This window comes from Somniosus microcephalus, chromosome 20, assembly GCF_052327205.1.
Source record: "Somniosus microcephalus isolate GS21.2 chromosome 20, FLI_Smic_1.0, whole genome shotgun sequence".
Lineage (NCBI taxonomy): Eukaryota > Metazoa > Chordata > Chondrichthyes > Squaliformes > Somniosidae > Somniosus > Somniosus microcephalus.
In genome coordinates this window covers 4,854,775-4,876,702 of record NC_141006.1, presented here as the reverse complement: position 1 = coordinate 4,876,702, position 21,928 = coordinate 4,854,775, and the positions used below count along the sequence as shown (strand labels likewise).

Genomic DNA, 21,928 nt, shown 5'->3' with positions numbered 1-21,928 from the left:
GCCTGTCTGCAAATGTTCCGCCAAAGCTACCAGTCGGGGCTAGACATTCATCCAGGGCAGTAGCACATCGGCCTCCCGTTACAGGCCCGGGCCAATATCCAAGGCAATGGAAGTGAACACAGGGCGGGGCCTAGAACTGGCGGCCGGAGCTATCGCGCCCAAGCTGAATATTTAGCCCCTGGTTGTGTGGCCAGAGAATGCCCAGTTGAGGGAGGGAGCAGAGGTTGGCCGCCACCTGTGGAACTGGACCCCAGCAAGGCAGCGCCTCGGGTGCCAGGGCATTGGAGTCAGTAAACACTCGGCACATTCCCCCTGCCTGCTATCGCAACACTAATCCACGACAGCCCATCGGGAAGTGGCACAGCCAATGTGGATGCAACTGATCATTAATTGTTCAGGCTATATAATTATTCCGCATTTTACAGTATTCTAGACCAATCCGAAAAAAACTAACAGCTAAGGGGAGGGGTGTGGGGGGGGGGGGTTAATTTATTCCTTGCAATAAATAGAGAAGCAATTAGAGAGACATTTTTAGTCCATTTTTGTTTCTTGAGCAGCTCCTGCATTTGAATGATTGCTCCTGTTCTTGGGCAGCCTGCTGGTTGCTGAGGCTGGCGGGCGGCCGGTTAGATCGCTGTGGTGTGATGTTATTGTTAAACCAGCAATGTTGTGCAGTCCTGGAGGTTTGAGGTTCTGGTGCGGCTGACAGTTTGGATTAGTGGGTCAGGTAGGTTACCATGGTGACGTTAGGGTCGCTTTCAGCTGTGAGCGTCTCCACTTAGATAGCAAGAAGGCAGAGGATAAGCCGTGGCTTCATTTCTGCACTCGCGTTAGAGACAATGGCCAAGAGTGAAAGAGATTTATACAGGTGAAATATAACCAGAATCTCGGCAGAAAGGAAAGGCGTTTTCCTGTCGGTGAGTATGTTTCTAGTTTTCCACAATGAATCTTAAAACAGAATTGTGGAAGAAATGATCAATAATGTTGTATCTGTTGCTGTCTGCCTTGAATGATCCTGAAACCACAGCTGATCGTGTGTCGGAAAAGAGAAGTAGCATATCCATATTGTTGGCTTTGCTTTGTTGATACCAGTGATGAGAGGGGCTGATGGGGAGGGAGGGGGAAGGTGGGAGGGGGGGTCTTATGATTCCCACAGTGGTCGCACTGTGTCTCAGCCCATTCCTTGAGCACTTGCTGTATTCTGAGACTGGGTCTGTTGCTGCATTGCTGGCAAATTGCTTTATAAATAAAATTATGATATAAATATATTTTGTTTTATTTGGTAACCAGGTGGCGATTTGGTCGGCTTCCAGCCTTTGCATTTACACCGCTCATTAGCAGCTTGCCTTGTAATCCAAGTGTCAAGTTTGCTCTACAAAGATGGGTTAACCCTTCACAGCCTTGGTTGTGATGGTTAATCTCGGTACTGAGTCCCTGTCTGAATGGTGATTGTGTGTCAGTTCACACAGAGCAGTCAATGTGTGCGATACTCCCAGCGTGTTCTGTACAATTACTCTCGCACTCTGTGTGTGCAGGCGCATACTTATTTCTAAGATACATCTTGTGGCTGATTGCTGTTTTCATTGTATTTGGGCTGTAAGCTTGCTAAACAAAGAGTACCGTAAATCCTGGTGTCTAAGTGCCAGTTTACTGCCTGTTTTAAGGTGCTCTATATGTGACTAATGCAACTTTTACTTTTAGTGGACTGAGGAAGGCTGTAAATGGGGCGGCGGCTTATAGCGAGTGTGAGCTATAACGCTGGTTTTATGGTAGCATGACGGGAACGATGCAGAGCGAGATGCGGGTTGGGACTGGAAACGAGGTGGAGTGTGCAATGCAGGATTACGTTTAACAGGAATTTGCAACCGAGTTTCCTCACAGTTTGTTTAACGAGAATGCCAGCAAACTGGAAGCAATAGGTACCTGTCATCAGTTTGTGCGCTTTTTAAAGAGGTCACCGGCCATTCATTCCCACTGAGTATTTCCCTCCTTATTTTCTCCTGGGTCTTGACCTGTTCCTGAAGGTATACTGGGATACCATTTCACAGGAGCCTGGTGCCCCTGTTCCTGAAGGTATACTGGAATATCATTTCACAGGAGCCTGGTGCCCCCTGTTCCTGAAGGTACCCTGGGATACCATTTCACAGGAGCCTGGTGCCCCCTGTTCCTGAAGGTACCCTGGGATACCATTTCACAGGAGCCTGGTGCCCCCCTGTTCCTGAAGGTACCCTGGGATACCATTTCACAGGAGCCTGGTGCCCCCTGTTCCTGAAGGTACCCTGGAATACCATTTCACAGGAGCCTGGTGCCCCCTGTTCCTGAAGGTACCCTGGGATACCATTTCACAGGAGCCTGGTGCCCCCTGTTCCTGAAGGTATACTGGGATACCATTTCACAGGAGCCTGGTGCCCCCTGTTCCTGAAGGTATACTGGGATACCATTTCACAGGAGCCTGGTGCCCCCTGTTCCTGAAGGTACCCTGGGATACCATTTCACAGGAGCCTGGTGCCCCCTGTTCCTGAAGGTACCCTGGGATACCATTTCACAGGAGCCTGGTGCCCCCTGTTCCTGAAGGTATACTGGGATACCATTTCACAGGAGCCTGGTGCCCCCTGTTCCTGAAGGTACCCTGGGATACCATTTCACAGGAGCCTGGTGCCCCCTGTTCCTGAAGGTATACTGGGATACCATTTCACAGGAGCCTGGTGCCCCTGTTCCTGAAGGTACCCTGGGATACCATTTCACAGGAGCCTGGTGCCCCTGTTCCTGAAGGTATACTGGGATACCATTTCACAGGAGCCTGGTGCCCCCTGTTCCTGAAGGTATACTGGGATACCATTTCACAGGAGCCTGGTGCCCCCTGTTCCTGAAGGTATACTGGGATACCATTTCACAGGAGCCTGGTGCCCCCTGTTCCTGAAGGTACCCTGGGATACCATTTCACAGGAGCCTGGTGCCCCCTGTTCCTGAAGGTATACTGGGATACCATTTCACAGGAGCCTGGTGCCCCTGTTCCTGAAGGTACCCTGGGATACCATTTCACAGGAGCCTGGTGCCCCTGTTCCTGAAGGTATACTGGGATACCATTTCACAGGAGCCTGGTGCCCCTGTTCCTGAAGGTATACTGGGATACCATTTCACAGGAGCCTGGTGCCCCCTGTTCCTGAAGGTATACTGGGATACCATTTCACAGGAGCCTGGTGCCCCCTGTTCCTGAAGGTACCCTGGGATACCATTTCACAGGAGCCTGGTGCCCCAGTCACATCTCACTAAAGGGTCCACCTTTGTCTGAGTCCAGACAATGAGTGCTGGCAAGCTATTTGACTATGGGGTGCCTGATCCTATTCTCACCCAATGACCACATGCGCACGGTCTCCAATAACAGTCACTGGCTTGTGATCAGGAGCAGGATGTCTGGCTGAATTGGTGTCTCCCTAGCCTGGAGATGCTAAGGCCACCTGTGGCCCCCTGTAACTGGCGAGTGACTGGCAGAGCTCAGACAACTCATGTGCAGGCCCTGAGACCTTGCTTTCTCAGACTGGCCCTCAAAGCACGGGCACCTTACTCCTATTTGCCCCTCTATTTCGAACTCGCCGGTTGGTCCTGTTCTGGGATTTGGGATAGGCTGTTATTAGCGTTGTTGCCCCTTTTGTGGCTAAATCCCAAATCAGAGCACCAAGATCTGCTAGTGTCTGCAACTGGAGATAGCTGGGAATTAACGGGAATATGGATCACATGATCAGTATGGATGAGGAACCATCGTAACTCATCCACCGGGAGAGATCCCAGTCTCCCCATTGCTGGATTTAAATGGCAGACTTGGTTACTGAAGCTCCATGATAAACAACTGTGCAGCCTATGAAGATAAAAATCTCGGGCACCCCAAGCTGGCAGGGAGAAGCCCGCCTCCTCCTGGTCTGACTGGCTCAATGCCACGCTACATCACCACACTGACCTACCAAGTCAGGGAGAGAGCCCTGGGAGTTCCTAAATAACTGTCGCAGTTACAAAGATATTCGAAAACTGGAGCGATTGTAGGCTCACAACCGGATCAGATAGGAAGTCAGCTTAGATGTTTGAGGTAGAGATTCAAGTTGGGTTTTAAAGCTGTTCTCACTCAGGTGTCGGAGCATCAGTCGCTTTGACTTAACCTGTCTCTCTGTTCTGGTGTCCCAGGGGCTGGAGCGTGCAGCTTTACACCAATCACACACAGCACATAGGTTTTTACAGCATTGTTTGTGTAACAGAAATGCTGTGTGCTCGAGGCAAGGAGGCCATTCAGTGAGATTGTGATTTTCAAGGCCTCTCCAGAAGGTTGAATGGCAGCCAGCTTTCCCCAGTCTCAAACAGGCTGGGAGGGACGGGGGAGGGACAGAGGAGGGACTGGGGAGGGACAGGGGAGAGACTGAGGAGGGACGGGGGAGGGACAGGGGAGAGACTGAGGAGGGACAGAGGAGGGACGGGGGAGGGACAGAGAAGTGACGGGGGAGGGACAGAGGAGGGGGGAGTAGGGACGGGAGGAGGGAGGGAGGAGAGATAGGGAGGGACTAAGGAGGGACGAGGAGGGATGGGGAGGGATGGAGGAGAGACGGGGGAGGGACTGAGGAGGGACGAGGAGGGATGGGGGGGAGGGAGGAGAGACGGGGAGGGACGGAGGAGGGACTGAGGTGGGACGGAGGTGGGACTGAGGTGGGACGCTGGTCAGAGGCCAGGTTATTCTAAAATAAAACTGTGCATGCAGACGTGATTGAGAGCGGTGAAACAGGGTCACTAACATAGATTTTAGTGTGAAACGAAGCACTAAGATATGTGGTAGTGTGAAATAGGGCTCTAATGTATGTGCGAGTGTGAAACGGGCCACTAACATATCGGGGAATGTGAACCAGTGGTGTTAATGTGTATGTGAGTGCCGTTATTTACAGGATGTAATGTAATGTTACCAGAGCAATGCGTAATATGGACACATCCCAGAGCAGGATCTAGGATGTCCCCACTTGCTCTAATTGTCACTGCATTCGAGCAGCCAGCTGGACTTGGGCAGCTTCTCGATGCATTTGACAGTGCACAGATGTGCATTTGACAGTGCACAGATGTGCATTTGACAGTGCACAGATGTGCATTTGACAGTGCACAGATGGGACGGCGAGCTGTAGATCAGGCATTCCTCGTGAGCCTTCACAAGGAAGCTGTGGCAGGAATGAAGTGGGAGAAGCTGACAAATCGAAGCGAGAGAGTCAGGAGGGGCAGGCAGGCAGGGAGGGAGGGAGCTGAAACAAGCCAACTCCTGTGAGCAGTCGGTGGAGGCTGTTCACAAAGGAACCGAGAGGGTTGGTGAATAGAATGTGGCCCACAGCCTGCCTGGTGGTACCAGGAGGTCAGGGCGCCACAGAGGAGACAGACGTTAGTGAGAAAGTCAATGATTGGGGGATGGATAGGTAGCTTGTGAACCCAACTTGAATAGTAGGGGGTGATATTGATCTGCCTACCATGCTACAAAATCGTAGGTAGACAAAATGTCCGCCCGAGACCACCTGACTCAATTTTCGAGCAGTCCTTGAAATGGCCACCTAGTGCTCCCGGCTAAGGCAGGCCTTATTAACAAATTTCAATAGGGGTCCTCTGCTGTTTGTAGGAGCAAGAAGCGATTTTAAGGTACCAGTGGGTGGATGGCGAGCCAGTGATACTGGACGTAGAGCAGCTTAACCACTGGTCTTTAAAAGATGCTCTGAAAATGGCCACACAGAACTGTGGCCAGTCCCATGGCTCAGTTGGTAGCACTCTTGTCATGAGTCAGAAGGTTGTGAGTCTAAAGTCCCAGTCCAGAGCCTAGAGCACAAAATCCAGGCTGACACTTCAGTGCAGTGCTGAGGGAGTGCTGCGGTGTCGCGATGCTGTCTTTCAGTTGTGATGTTAAACCGAGGCCCCATCTCGGGTGTTTGTAAATGATCCCACGGCACTATTTGAAGAAGAGCAGGGGAGCAGGTGACCTGCCTTTTTATCCCTCAACCAACATCACTAAAACAGGTTATCTGGTCATTATCACATTGCTGTGTGTGGGAGCTTTCTGTGTGTGAACTGATTGGCACGTTTCGCACATTACAGCAGTGACTACACTTCAAAAGTACTTCATTGGCTGTAAAGCGCTCTCGGTTGTTAAAGGCGCTGTAGAAATGTAAGTTCTTTCTTTTTTCTTTTTAATATTAAACCTTGATTTGTGTTTTCACGGGTGCACCTTAAGGTTTGCTCCAATTGCCACAAGATCTAATGTAGACCGGAAGAAGGCAGAAGTTGATGGTGAAAATGGACTGTGTCCAGGGACTGTTTCCTGAAGCAGTGTGTCGTAGATCCAATGTGGAAGAACGGGAAGCTTCAGCAGTTATGCTGTCAGCTCACTGACTGAATTTACAGAGCAACCTCATATCTCCAGCTAATACTAGAATATTAAGATAACTTACCTCAGAACAATTTATATTTCCAAAGCATAACACACTTTATATCGATTCCCCTTATGTGCTACGAAACTAATCTTTATAAAGAACTCAAATGGGAATCTATAAGGAAGAACGCTCGCATTTATATGGTGCCTCATCACATCTCTCTTGGAGCTCGAGCAGAGCGCACTGCAGAGTGAGCGGGGACAGAGTGAGCAGGGATTGGAGTGAGCGGGGACTGGAGTGAGCTGGGACTGGAGCGAGCGGGGACGGAGTGAGCGGGGAATGGAGTGAGCTGGGACTGGAGTGAGCGGGGATTGGAGTGAGCTGGGACTGGAGTGAGCGGGGACTGGAGTGAGCGGGGACTGGAGCGAGCGGGGAATGGAGTGAGCTGGGACTGGAGCGAGCGGGGAATGGAGTGAGCGGGGAATGGAGTGAGAGGGGATTGGAGTGAGCTGGGACTGGAGCGAGCGGGGAATGGAGTGAGCTGGGACTGGAGTGAGCAGGGACTGGAGTGAGCGGGGACTGGAGTGAGCGGGGACTGGAGCGAGCGGGGAATGGAGTGAGCTGGGACTGGAGTGAGCTGAGCAGGGATTGGAGTGAGCGGGGAATGGAGTGAGCGGGGACTGGAGTGAGCGGGACTGGAGCGAGCGGGGACTGGAGTGAGCTGGGACTGGAGTGAGCGGGGATTGGAGTGAGCGGGGAATGGAGTGAGCGGGGATTGGAGTGAGCGGGGACGGAGTGAACGGGGAATGGAGTGAGCGGGGACTGGAGTGAGCGGGGATTGGAGTGAGCGGGGACGGAGTGAGCGGGGAATGGAGTGAGCGGGGAATGGAGTGAGCGGGGACTGGAGTGAGCGGGGACTGGAGCGAGCTGGGACTGGAGGGAGCGGGGAATGGAGCGAGCTGGGACTGGAGTGAGCTGGGATTGGAGTGAGCGGGGACGGAGTGAGCAGGGAATGGAGTGAGCGGGGAATGGAGTGAGCGGGGAATGGAGTGAGCGGGGACTGGAGTGAGCGGGGACTGGAGTGAGCTGGGACTGGAGTGAGCGGGGATTGGAGTGAGCGGGGAATGGAGTGAGCGGGGATTGGAGTGAGCGGGGACTGGAGTGAGCGGGGACTGGAGTGAGCTGGGAATGGAGTGAGCGGGGATTGGAGTGAGCGGGGACTGGAGTGAGCGGGGACTGGAGTGAGCAGGGAATGGAGTGAGCGGGGAATGGAGTGAGCGGGGAATGGAGTGAGCGGGGAATGGAATGAGCGGGGATTGGAGTGAGCGGGGAATGGAGTGAGCGGGGAATGGAGTGAGCGGGGATTGGAGTGAGCGGGGATTGGAGTGAGCGGGGATTGGAGTGAGCGGGGACTGGAGTGAGCGGGGACTGGAGTGAGCGGGGACTGGAGTGAGCGGGGACTGGAGTGAGCGGGGATTGGAGTGAGCGGGGATTGGAATGAGTGGGGACTGGAGTGAGCGGGGACTGGAGTGAGCGGGGATTGGAGTGAGTGGGGATTGGAGTGAGCGGGGACTGGAGTGAGCGGGGACTGGAGTGAGCGGGGAATGGAGTGAGCGGGGACGGAGTGAGCGGGGACGGAGTGAGCGGGGAATGGAGTGAGCGGGGACTGGAGTGAGTGGGGAATGGAGTGAGTGGGGATTGATGTGAGCAGGGATGGAGCGAGCGGGGACTGCAGTGTGCTGGGACTGGAGTGAGCTGGGACTGGAGTGAGCGGGGAATGGAGTGAGCGGGGAATGGAGTGAGAGGGGAATGGAGTGAGTGGGGAATGGAGTGAGCGGGGAACGGAGTGAGCTGGGACTGGAGTGAGCGGGGAATGGAGTGAGCGGGGATTGGAGTGAGTGGGGGACGGAGTGAGCGGGGAATGGAGTGAGCGGGGAATGGAGTGAGCTGGGACTGGAGTGAGCGGGGAATGGAGTGAGCGGGGAATGGAGTGAGCGGGGATTGGAGTGAGCGGGGAATGGAGTGAGCGGGGAATGGAGTGAGCGGGGATTGGAGTGAGCGGGGATTGGAGTGAGCGGGGACTGGAGTGAACAGGGATTGGAGTGAACAGGGATTGGAATGAACAGGGATTGGAGTGAACAGGGATTGGAGTGAGCAGGGACGAAGTGAGAGGGGATGGAGTGAGCGGGGACTGGAGTGAGCTGGGACTGGAGTGAGCGGGGAATGGAGTGAGCGGGGAATGGAGTGAGCTGGGACTGGAGTGAGCGGGGAATGGAGTGAGCAGGGAATGGAGTGAGCTGGGACGGAGTGAGCGGGGAACGGAGTGAGCGGGGACGGAGTGAGCTGGGACGGAGTGAGCGGGTATTGAAGTGAGCTGGGACTGGAGTGAGCGGGGAATGGAGTGAGCGGGGGACAGAGTGAGCGGGGACGGAGTGAGCGGGTATTGAAGTGAGCGGGGAATGGAGTGAGCGGGGACGGAGTGAGCTGGGACGGAGTGAGCGGGTATTGAAGTGAGCTGGGGCTGGAGTGAGCGGGGACGGAGTGAGCTGGGACGGAGTGAGTGGGGACAAAGTGAGCTGGAAACAGAGTGAGCTGGGACCGGAGTGAGCTGGGACTGGAACGAGCTGGGACCGGAGTGAGCTGGGACGGGAACGAGCTGGGAACGGAATGAGATAGAAACAGAGTGAGGACTTTTTAAAAGGGCCTTTGGTGAGAGTGCGAATCAGGCTCTGAGGTAGAAGTAGATGCCAAGTAAATTAACTGAGGGAAAAAAATAATTAAAAAACAGGGACAGGGAGAATTCAAGTAATTTAATTGAAGGGGGTTTGTCATTCTCTTTTTTTCCCTTACTGACATTTATTTTAACTCAAACAACCCGCACATATTAAAGTTGCACGGGGATGGAATACTTGGTGCGCTGTGGAAGTTGTGAGATGTTTGTCTTGCTGGCCCAGATTCTGGAGTGTTTCCTCTACAACAACTGCGAGTTGGTCGATGCACTCAAGGCTGAAGTTGTTAACCTTAGCGAGCGACTGGCCAGCCATCAACATATCAGGGAGGGAAAAGTTTTTATAGATGAGGTATTGGAGAAGACCACCCTGGGGGTCGGAGTAGGAGATGAGACCCCGGTACCTAGAGGAGAGGGTGGGTCTCAACTAAAAATTGTGGTCAGGTAGTGGGGCAGAAACAGTCAACCCTGGTGCTCTCCAACAGGTTCTCTCCTCTGGAAAGAGATGATGTGGAGACTCAAGGGATGTCAGCCTCAGATGAGGATGTGCCATGCACTGGGGCAGTACAGCAGCCTCAGACGAGGATGTGGCATGCACTGGGGCAGTACAGCAGCATCAGACGAGGATGTGGCATGCACTGGGGCAGTACAGCAGCCTCAGACGAGGATGTGGCATGCACTGGGGCAGTACAGCAGCCTCAGACGAGGATGTGGCATACACTGGGGCAGTACAGCAGCCTCAGACGAGGATGTGGCATGCACTGGGGCAGTACAGCAGCATCAGACGAGGATGTACCATGCACTGGGGCAATACAGCAGCCTGACAGGGAAGGAGGGAAAAACAGAAAGACTAACAGACAAGTTGTGGTGTATGAAAATTTGATTATGTGGTTTACGAATAGAATTCTATGCAAATCAGACCCAGAGAAATGAATGGTGTGTTGCCTCTCGGGGCACAGGTTGAGGATCTGACATCCCAGGCTGACAGAATGCGAGAAGGAGCAGGTGAGGAATCAATTCTTGTCATCCATGTGGGATTGAATGACAGAGGTAGAAGTAGACCAGAGATCCAACATGCTAAATTTTGGGCATTAGGAAGGAAGCTTAAAGGAAGGACATCAAGTGTAGTATTTTCTGAAATGCTACCCACGCCACATGCTAGTGAGAAGAGATAGAAGGTTATTCCGCACCAATGTGTGGCTAAGGCTTTGGTGGAGGGAATCAGGTCTTTGGTGCCTCAAACAATGGGACACCTTTGGAATAGGGAGAGCCTATACAGACCGGATGGACTCCATTAAACAAAAGAGGGTGGAGGTGTTGGCAGGTGGTGAAAACACAAATCAAAGTTCAATATGTCCAATTCCAATAGTGAGAGAAAAACAAAGTAAAAATTGTTACGTCCGTGTAATAATAAGAAAAGGACTGCAGAGAACGGTACAACAGGTGTTTACTCAACGTGGTTCAAACTGCAACTGAAACAACAGATTACTACTCAGCGTTATATACAGGTGTGGTCACTGCCGGTACTACAGTATACATGAGCTGCAGAAAGTAGTTCCCCCCTTAAAGGTACATACATTACAATTCCTCCCCTTTTAGATTAACAGTACCATAACACTCATTTAACAATTAAATATCAAACTAATTACAATTAACACTTTTAACATGCAACATTAGCTGAAAATAGTCTATTTATAAATTCAGTCTTTGGGGAGGCTTCCTGATCCTTTCTGGATAGCGCCTTTCCCGAGTGTCTTGCTCTTGGTGCGGAGGTGATTCTGGCCCCCTGTCGTCGGTTGGTTCATCAGCTTCTGATGCGACTGTTTCTGGGGTAGATGCTACCTGTACGTCGGTTTCATCACCAGGTACGTATGAGCGAGGCATGGGGTTGACTCATTCCTGTGACTCTAGGATCTGGTCAGCATGGCGTCTCACGATGCTCTCCCCAATGTCCACTGTGTACATTACTGGCCCCTGCCGTGTGCATATCGTTCCTGGTTGCCATTTCTCTGTTCAGTAGTCGCGGGCCAAGACTGGTTGCCCTACATTGAAGCTCCTTGTCGGCTTCTCATTGATGTGCTGGAATTGCTTACTCTCAACATCTCTTCGTACATTTGGTCTGAGCAAATCCAGACGAGATCTCAACCTTCGGTTAAAGAACATCATGGCCGGGGCCTGGTTGGTGACTGCATGTGTCGCATTTCTGTAGGCTAACAGGTAATTGTCCACCTTATGCTGCAGTGGAATGTTGTCATCGCACATGGCATTTACTGCTTTTTTAAAGGTTTGTACGAACCTCTCAGCCAATCCATTTGTGGCTGGATGATACGGGGCGGATGTGTAATGCCTTGGAATACACAATGAATGGTAAGACCCTAGGCAAGACGGAGGTGCAGAGGGATCTGGGTGTGCAAGTACACAGATCCCTGAAGGCGGCGGAACAGGTGGATAAGGTGGTAAAAAAGGCATATGGGATACTTGCCTTCATTAGCCGAGGCATAGAATATAAGAGCAAGGAGGTTATGATGGAGCTGTATAAAACACTGGTTAGGCCACAGCTGGAATACTGTGTGCAGTTCTGGTCACCACACTACAGGAAGGATGTGATCGCTTTGGAGAGGGTGCAGAGGAGATTCAGCAGGATGTTACCAGGGCTGGAGCGCTTCAGCTATGAAGAAAGACTGGGCAGATTGGGTTTGTTTTCCTTGGAGCAGAGGAGGCTGAGGGGGGACATGATTGAGGTGTACAAAATTATGAGGGGCATAGATAGGATGGATACTGAGGAGCTTTTTCCCTTAGTAGAAGGGTCAATAACTAGGGGGCATAGATTCAAGGTAAAGGGCGGGAGGTTTAGAGGGGATTTGAGAAAGAACTTTTTCACCCAGAGGGTGGTTGGAGTCTGGAACTCACTGCCTGAAAGGGTGGTAGAGGCAGGAATCCTCACAACTTTGAAGAAGCATTTGAATGAGCACTTGAAATGCCATAACATACAAGGCTACGGACCAAATGCTGGAATATGGGATTAGATTAGACAGGGCTTGATGGCCGGCATGGACACGATGGGCCGAAGGGCCTCTATCCGTGCTGTATAACTCTATGACTCTATGACTCACCCCATTCCTTTTCATAAATCTTCGAAACTCTTCGGACACAAACTGTGGTCCGTTATCAGAGCAAATCTGCTCTGGCAAGCCGTTCCTGGCAAAAATGGTCCGTAGGACTGCAATAGTTTTCTCCATGGTGGTGGAGGACATTTTGATCACCTCAGGCCATTTCGAGTGCGCATCCATGGCTATTAAAAACATTGAGTCCATGAATGGCCCAGCAAAATCAATATGCACCCGTTGCCATGGAGATGAGGGCCACTCCCATGGGTGTAGAAGGGCATGTGGTGGTGCATTTTGGACCTTCTGGCATCCTGAGCAGCTCTTTGTCAGGTCCTCGATTTGCTGATCGATCCCCAGCCACCACACATAAGCCCTAGCAAGGCTTTTCATTTTCACCCCTCCCAGATGACCTTCGTGAAGCTCATTGAGCACTCTCTCCCTTAACTTGGGTGGAATTACCACTCGGGATCCACACATCAAGGTCCCCTGGCATACTGACAACTGTTCTCTTCTGGATGAGAATGCTGGCAACAGTGAGTCGCCATGTGCTGGCCATCCCTTCAGCATCAAATCATATACGCGAGACAGTGTCGGGTCATTTCGGGTCTCCTTCTCTATACCAGCGTTAGTTACTGGCAAGCATTCAATTATAGTCGAATGAAATATTTCGACAGGATCCACTGCTGGTGCTTCCTCCGCAGTAGGCAGTGGCAGGCGTGATAGCCCATCAGCATTTCCATGCTGTTTCGTGCCCTTATACTCGATTTCATATTGGTGCGCCCCTAGAAAAAGGGACCATCTTTGTAGCCGTTGCACAGTCATCACCGGAACGCCCTTCTTTGGATTAAAGATGGAGACAAGTGGTTCGTGGTCAGTCAGCAAGGTGAACTTCTGCCCGTGCAGATAGTGATTGAACTTTTTCACTCCCCACACTAGGCTGAGGGCCTCCCTGTCAATCTGGGCGTAGTTACGCTCAGCTGAGGTTAGTGACCGAGACGTAAAGGCTACTGGCCTCTCCGAGCCGTCCGGGAATTTGTGCGACAGCACCGCTCCAATGCCATAGGGTGATGCATCACACGCCAACCGAATTGGTAGTGCTGGGTTGAAATGAGCCAACACCTCTTTTGATGTGATCAATGCTTTGCTCTTCTGGAAAGCTCGTTTACATTCGTCACTCCACTTCCATGGTACCCCCGTTTGCAGTAGGGTGTTCAGTGGGTGTGGTACGGTAGACAAATTCGGCAAGAACTTATGGTAGTAGTTCACCAGCCTGAGGAACGACCTCAGTTGTGACACATTTTCCGGTGCTGGAGCCTTGACTACTGCCTCAATCTTTTCAGGGGACTTATGTAACCCCTCTTTATCAATAACGTGGCCACAATACGAGATCTGCTTCTGGAAAAACTCGCATTTGTGGCGATTAGCTTGGAGCCCATATTCCTTCAATCTAGTGAGCACCTGCTCCAGGTTGGCGAGGTGATCACTGTCATTTTCGCCCGTGACCAAGATGTCGTCCAAATAACACTGGGTCTCTGAAATCCCTTGCAGGACTTGTCCCATTGCCCTTTGCCAAATAGCCGGAGCTGATGCTACCCCGAACACCAGCCGGTTGTATTGGTAGAGACCTTTATGAGTGTTGATCGTGAGGTACTGTTTCGAGGCTTCTTCTACCTCCATTTGCAGGTACGCCTGGGCCAGATCAATCTTAGTGAAGCGTTTCCCTCCAGATAGCGAGGCGAAAATATCTTCAATCTGCGGAAGCGGATATTGTAGAGTGTGAAGGACTGGGTTCACTGTCACCTTAAAGTCCCCACAGATGCGAACCTTCTTTGGTTCCCCAGGCGTATTACTCAACGACCTCTTCATTACAGGAACGATGGGTGTAGCCCACTCGCTCCAGTCCACTTTGGACAGTACTCCTGAATGTTCCAAACCTTCCAGCTCTGCTTCGACGGCTGGGCGGATCGCATAAGGTACCGGTCTGGCCTTAAAAAACTTTGGGCTTGCATTTTCCTCTATTTTGATCGTCACTTTTATGCCTTTTAGTGTTCCGAGTCCCTGCTGGAACACTTCTTGTGCGTCAGTTAGCATTTTTGACAGTCGTCCAGGTGTGACGTCGTCATCCTTTTTGGCATCTACAGTCAGTGCTTGTATGGAATGCCAATCTAGCTGTATCTTCCGGATCCATTCTCGTCCTAGTAGTGGTGGTCCTCCATCTGGCAATACATATAGGTCCATTTTTGGTGTTTCCTTGCCGTTATATATAACGTTCACCCTTATTTTTCCTTTGGGGTAGACTTTTTGCCCTGTGAACGTCTTCAAGACAATCTTTGTATCTCTCAAGGGTATATGTGAATGTAATGAAATCTGTTTGTCTTGCCTGTATTCGTTTTGCACTCATGTATATTACCCTCCCCCACACGGTGTATAGTTTCACTTCCTCTTTCCTGACTAACCTGGAAGGTTCCAGGTCTTGGCTCTTGGCTCCGCCCCTGACTTCACTTACTTAAAGATCTCAGGATCTGTATGACTCATTCCTGTGAACCAGTCAGTGTGTTGAGATGTTAGCTCTGATCTTAGTGATTAAAAGCCAACTTGTTAAAGTCTATAACTTCTAGTTTTGTGGTTATTGAAGGCACATCAATGTGAGAATAGCCGCTTGTAGTCCCTTCGGTTTATGACTGTTAGGGCTGATCCTCTGTCCAATTCCATTTTCACTTGGACTCCTGCTATCTTGAGCGTGACCCAGATAGTTTGGTGATCCTCCATTTTGATCACATTATGTAGTTTCAGACAACCCAGCTCCTTGCTTCCGGAGTCTGTATCACTCTTCTGTTCGTCTGAACTACTCTCCGTCACCTTATGTACCTTCTTGTACTTCTCCTGTGGAGATTTCTTGCTGCTGGTTTTCTTTCCCGACCTGCAGACTCTTGCTATGTGTTCTACTTTTCCACACTGTCTGCACACTTTGTCCTTGAACCAGCAATCATTATGGTCGTGTGTTGTTCTGCCGCAGCAATAGCACGTCACTGTTCCGTATGACATTTTATTTGTGCCATATTCTTGCAGTCTCCGTTGTATCTCTGCAGCGCCCCGTGCTGCTGATTCATGTGATACTGCAATGCTGAAAGCCTTGTCCAGCGTAAGATCCTTTTCTGATAGGAGCTGTTTCTGGGTTCCTTCACTTTGAAGCCCACACACAAACTTGTCCCTTAAAGTATCTGCTAGTCCCGTTCCAAACTGGCAGTGTTTCAATAGCTTGCGCAGTTCCGTTAAATACTCAGCATTACTTTCATCTTTATGCTGGTTCCTTTTGTGAAACTTAAATCTTTCTGCTATCAGCAGCGGTGTGGGGTTTAAGTGGTCCTGTAGGATTGACACTATGTTTTCAAAATTCTTTTGTACTGGCTTCTCTGGGGTTACTAGGTGTCGCAGTAAGCCATACGTTTTTGCACCCATTGAATTCAACAATACCAGCGCTTTCTTGTCATCTGGCACTTCATTCGCCTTGCAGTATACTTCTATGCGTTCGACGTATGTCGTCCAATCTTCGACTTCATTGTCGAACGCTGTGATACTGCCACTCTTCGGCATTTTTGGGTGTGGTTAGACTGGCTTAAAATGGCGTCTCCCACACTTTCCTTTCTTCCCCGCTGCGGCTTAAAATGGCGTCTCCCGCGCTGCTGCCAACGCCGCTCTCGGCAGTCCTCGTGGCAAATGGCGACGCCCTGTGGGTTTTGTGCGCTGCTCCTGCACTGCTGCCAATGCCGCTCACTGTGGTCCTCATGGCAATGGCAGCACCTCGCGTTTTCCTGCGCGCCTCTCTCCCCCGTTGACGCTGCTCGGCCCTTGAACACCGGCTGCGCTCTGCTCTCTCTCGTCTCTCTCCCCGTTGACGCCGCTCGGTCCTGAACACCGGCTGCGCCCTGTGCGCTCTGCCCCCTCTCTCCCCCATCGACACTGCTCGGCCTTTTTCTGTGCCGCTCGGTCGGCTCTAGCCGCCGCTGTCCGGGAAGGGTCTGCGCAGTACCTGTTGCCAGCCCGTTTCGCTGGACCACCGTGACTGGAAAGCCAAGCCTGGCTCTTGACAGCCTCCCCTGCAATGCTCAAATCTCCGCTGGATGACTGGGCGGTTGCCCGTGGTCGACGCCCGTGCTTCTGGACTCGACCTCCTTCCACTGTTCTCCAGGAGCAAATCCCTGGGAGGTGATGCAGAGTTGCAGGTAGGTTCGAATCTGCGTCGTCGCCACTGTTACGTCCGTGTAATAATAAGAAAAGGACTGCAGAGAATGGTACAACAGGTGTTTACTCAACATGGTTCAAACTGCAACTGAAACAACAGATTACTACTCAGCATTATATACAGGTGTGGTCACTGCCGGTACTACAGTAAACATGAGCTGTAGAAAGTAGTTCCCCCCTTAAAGGTACATACATTACAAAAATGTTAATAAAGTGAATGGGAAAGATAAAAAGCATTGGAGCTGCGTGGCCTGGAAGGTCTTGCCGAGCTTGATAGATTGGACATCATCAGTATCACAGAGACATGGCGGAATGATTCCAATCAGTGGGATACATATCTGGAAGGATATAAATTGTTTAAAAGAGACCGTATCGGGAGAATAGAAGGTGGTGTGACAGTATATATAAACTCCAGTATTGAGGAATAAGAGAGACGGCAGACACAGAATCACTTTGGGTAGAATGAATAGCTGGTGACAGAGGTGGGCTATTACTGGGAGATTGTTACAGAGCCCCAGGCCAGAGTGAAAGGCTTGAGCAGAAACTATGGGATGAGATGAGGATTGTGATTAGTAACGGACCAACAATAGTAGTTGGAGATTTGAACTTAGAAGAAATTGACTGGGACAATAATGTCTCTACTGGTGAGACCAGAAGGGATTTCTAGAGTTAATGGAAGACTATTTTATGACTCAGTTTTCAAAAGAGCCAACATGGGGGAAAACATCCTGGATTTGATTGAGTAATGGGGACGAGCAGATCTCCGACACAGAGGAGGGTGAGGCTTTGAGTACCAGTGATCAGAATGGAATCACACTTGACATTACAAGAATCGGAGAGATTACTAAAACCCAAACACAATTGCCAAATTTTATGCTATCTTTATGCACGTGAGAAGTCTTGTCAGAGTGGGCCTGGAAAGTTTAAATCTGGCTAGGGGAGTAGAGTTCCTTCAAGGAGGTGACACCGAATGCAATGGGCCAATGTGTACCCATGCAAAGCAAAGGTAGCAAGCCTAAAGGCACTCCTGCCTGGTTCAACGGGACTGCCAAGGAACTCACAAAGAAGGGGTAAAAAAACATTTAAAGCCATGAAGGCATTTGGCATAGAATTAAGATCTAGCCAATACCAAAAGGCATGCCTGGAGTGTAAACAATGGCTTAGAATGGCAACAAAAAAATTCGAATTGAATAAGGCAACAGAAGTGAAGTTTTCCAGTTATATTAAGAGAAAAAGAAAAATGAGGGACAGAGTGGGACCACTGAGAGTGGGATCAGGCAGGACAACCGATGCCACACACTGCAAAAGTGCAAAGTAGGTTTTTTGCCTCCGTTTTTACCAAGGAGGAGACGGGTAAGTTATTTGATCTGGAAAGGGAACTAGAGGGTGTTGCAGAGGTCGGATGTGACGCGATTCACATTACTACTAGCATGGTTGCCAAACAGCGGTGCAACCTTAAGGTAAATCTCAGGAGCCGGATAAGATGCACCTGAATATCCTTAAGGAAATAAGGGAGGAAATTGCAGGAATTCTGGCACAAATCTTCCAGAAATCACTGAATACTGGAGAGGTGCCTGGGGACTGGGGAAAGGAAAATGTTACTCCTATTATTAAAAAAGTTAGCAAAAGTGACCCGGAACCGTTGGGTTTGACCTCCATTGTGGGTAAAGTTATGGAAACTCTTACTAAAGATAAGATCATGGGTAGAACTAAAATCATAAAAGATAGCCAAAGTGGGATTATGAAGGGGAAATCTTGCCAATGTAACTTACTGGTTTTGTTTAAGGGTGTGACAAAGGAGCTGGATAGGGATAAGGCAGTGGGTGTGGTGTACTTGGATTTCAGCAAGGCCTTTGATATAGCGCCTCTGGAAAGGCAGCAACTGAAAATAAAGAAAGCGGGAATCGGTGGAAATATTTTACAATGGATACTAATTGGTTGCCCGGTAGACACCAGAGGGTGGTGGTACAGAGAATGGCATTAGCCTGGGTGGTCCCACAGGGGTCAATTTTGGGACCTCTTTTGTTTAATATCTTCATAAATGATCTGGGGCTAGGAGTTACAAGCACAGTGGCTAAATTTGCAGATGATACTAAAGCTAATGATGGTGGTAGACTCCAGAGCTGAACAGGATAAGCTACAGGAGGATTTGAATATACTCGGGAATTGGGCAGACAGGTGGCAGGTGAAATTCAATGTAGAGAAATACAAAGTGCTTCATATGGGACAAAAAATCCAGGAAGGGACTAGTACTTAAATGGAAAGAGAATAATGAGCATGGAAAATGAGAGATCTGGGATCCTGATTAACAATAAATTGCAGCTATCACAATAATGCTCAGTGGCAGTGAGTAAAGCAAATGAGACGTTGAAGTGGTCAATATTCTGTCAAAGCAGTGAGGTAATCCTGCCACTTTATAAATCATTGGTGCGACCGCACTTAGAACACTGTGTGCAGTTCTGGTCGGTACAACACAAACAGAATATCACAGCTGTTGAAAGGATACAGAAGCGAGCAACCAGAATGATTGAGGGATGGAGGGATTAGATTATGAGGAGTGATTATGTAAATTGAGCATGTTCTGATGTTGCGATAAGATCGCTGTTTATATGACTCTAAAAGGGCCAGATAATGTAGACAATGACGAACTGCTTCACCCTGTCCAGAACAGCAGAACCAGAGGACACGGCCTGCGCTTGATAGGGGTTGGCGGGGGGAGTTCTAAACTAGTCTGCGGCAACAGTACTGTATTTAGGTGAGCGACTGGTCAATCTGTAGACCAGGCTCCCTGGGGAGACGGTGGAAACAGTTAGTGTTGATTCATTCAAATGTAAATGTGATAGATTTCTTTCAGGAAATAACATTTTAGGATCCAGTATCTGAGTTATTTGAGACATGAGGTGTGGTGAGTGTAGCGAGCTCGGGAGGAACAGGTGATTTTGGACCTCTGGTTCCCAAAGCTCTCCACCACTGGGGGTTTCCTCGCCTCGTGTCTGGGTCTGTTGGAGACTAATTGACAGAGATTGATCGCTGTGATTAGTCAACAACACTCCATTATCGTTGGATCATGGGACTCCCAGGATGGTCGAAGGTGAACTCGATGGACCGTGGTCTTTCTCCGTCCAGCAATTCCTATGTTCCTATGTCTCGAAGTGTTTTGTGTACAGAAGTAATTTCTTGGCCTGCGCAGTCGCCGTACAGAACTTTACTGTGAGTGCATCTCGGGAAATTGCGCGCAGTTTATCGTCCACACATCTTAGCGGAGAGAAGATTACAGGCTGCGGGAATTACATTTCCTGAAATGTGTTCCAGACATGCAAAGCTCCAGGCCAGGAGCACGGAAAGAGAAAAGTTACCTGCAGTGAATGACTTTGAAGTGCAATAACCGTTATTAGATAGGAAGATAAGGCAGCCATTTTACAAACAGCAAAGTCTTTTTGAAATAGTACTGTGGGATCTTGCACATCCACCTGAATCACTGGAACAGGCAGATTGGGCTTTGGTTTAAAGTGTTATCTAAAAAGCAATGCTTTTAGCCAGGAAGAACTCCCTCAGTGCTGTACTGCAATGTCCTTTTAGATTGGGAGAACTGGATAAGGGCGTGAAACCCTCAACCTTCTGACGAAGGGTCATCGACCTGAATCGTTAACTCTGTTTCTCTCTCCACAGATGCTGCCTGACCTGCTGAGTATTTCTGGAATTTTCTGTTTTTATTTCAGATTTCCAGCATCCGCAGTATTTTGCTTTTCTCTGAGTTAGAAGGTTGTGGGTTCAAGTCCCACTCCAGGGACTTGAGCAAATAAAGCTAGGCCGACACTCTAGTGCAATACTGAGGGAGTGCTGCACTGTCGGAGGTGCCGTTTTTCAGATGAGACATTAAACCGAGGCCCGGTCTGGTCTCTCAGGTGGACGTAAAAGATCCCAGGACACTATTTCGAAGAAGAGCAGGGGAGTTCTCCCCGGTGTCCTGGCCAGTATTTATCCCTCAAATCAACATAACATAATCAGATTATCTGGTCATTATCACATTGCTGTTTGTGGGAGCTTGCTGTGCACAAATTAGCTGCTGCGTTTCCCACATTACAACAGTGACTACACTCCAAAAGTACTTCATTGGCTGTAAAGCTCTTTGAGACGTCCGGTGGTCGTGAAAGGCGCTATAGAAATGCAAGTCTTTTCTTTCTTTCTCAAACCTCCTAATGAAACAGATACACAAAACAGAGAGGCCTGTTTTTGGACTTCGTGGCTAATTAACTCTACTCTGAGCTCCTGTTGCATGGGCTGGATATTCCGATCCCTACGGGTGGGTACTCGCTGTGCACCCGCCTGTCGGGACATTGGAAAGGCCGGTTTCAGGCATGCACAGCGCATGCGCTGGAAACCGGCATTTCCGACCTGTCAAGAAAGCTCTCGACAGATCCTCCGGCTGGCCGGGAGCAGGGCCTCTGCGGGCGGATAGCTCCGCTTTTTGGAGCCCCTCCGCCCGCAGAAAACACGTACAATTCTTGTGCCTGGTAAAAGCAGGCGTAAGGTTTGCTTTTACCAAGATAAGAGTTGAAAAAAGTACAACTAATTTTTTTCCCACTGATTGATCATTTAAAAATACTTTAAAGAAAGTTAAGTTTATTTTTAGCCCCGTTAAAAACTTTATTTATTTTTTTCAAAAATTTTAATTTTTGTTTAAAACAGTTAATTTATGTAATTTCAAGTCATTTTAAAAATGTGGTGTTTTAAAAAAAATGTATTTAAAGTTTTACTATGTTTTGGGGGTGATCTCTATTCCTATATTTGACAGGTCTTCCTGTCAAATGTATGAAGGGAGATTCCCTTCTCTGATTGGCTCCCCATGGCCCACGTGATCCCAGGGACGCTGCGAACCGCCTGCGCCTCTGGGATACGCGGGCCCTGCGCACCAGCAGTCTGGAGAGGCCCAGCAACGGAACTCTGCGCCTCCCGGGAGCCCTCCGGTCTTGGCACAGAGTTTTCCAGATCGCAACCCTCTGCCCGCAGGAGGCCTCCGCCCGGAATATCTGGGCCCGATTGTTTCCTTGTTACCATGGGTGACGTCTGACTTTTATATTTCCTGTACATTTTAGGCTCGGTCGTTGAGTATATTCAAGACTGGGACCGATAGATTTTTGGGCTCTGGGGGAATCAAGGGATATGGGGATCGGGCAGGACAGTGGAGATGAGGTCGATGGTCAGCCATGATCTTATTGACTGGCAGAGCAGGCTCGAGGGGCCGTATGGCCGACTCCTGCTCTTAATTCTTATGTACTTATGTTCTTATGAGGAAAAGAAGATCCCGATGTGATCCAATGTTAATGTAGCCCTGCTTTGTGGCTGGAAGCCTTGTGCCTGTGTGGTGGCTGAGGGACAGACTTCAGCCATTTTTCTTTTAGAAACATCATGCAGCAAAGTACAATTTTTAACATTTGAATTAACTGAGATCATGCAGCTTTGTGTCATTTTAC

At 49.8% G+C, this 21,928-nt stretch overlaps 1 protein-coding gene across 1 annotated transcript in view; it reads left to right on the top strand.

Annotated features, from left to right (window-relative positions):
• Positions 1 to 558: 558 nt before the first annotated feature.
• rims3 (regulating synaptic membrane exocytosis 3) overlaps positions 559 to 21,928 on the top strand; it is a 480,949-nt gene continuing 459,579 nt past the window's right edge. Inside the window, exon 1 of the mRNA XM_085962301.1 lies at positions 559 to 917. The gene's annotated coding sequence lies outside the window, so the exon portion shown is untranslated. The remainder of the gene's footprint in view (positions 918 to 21,928) is intronic.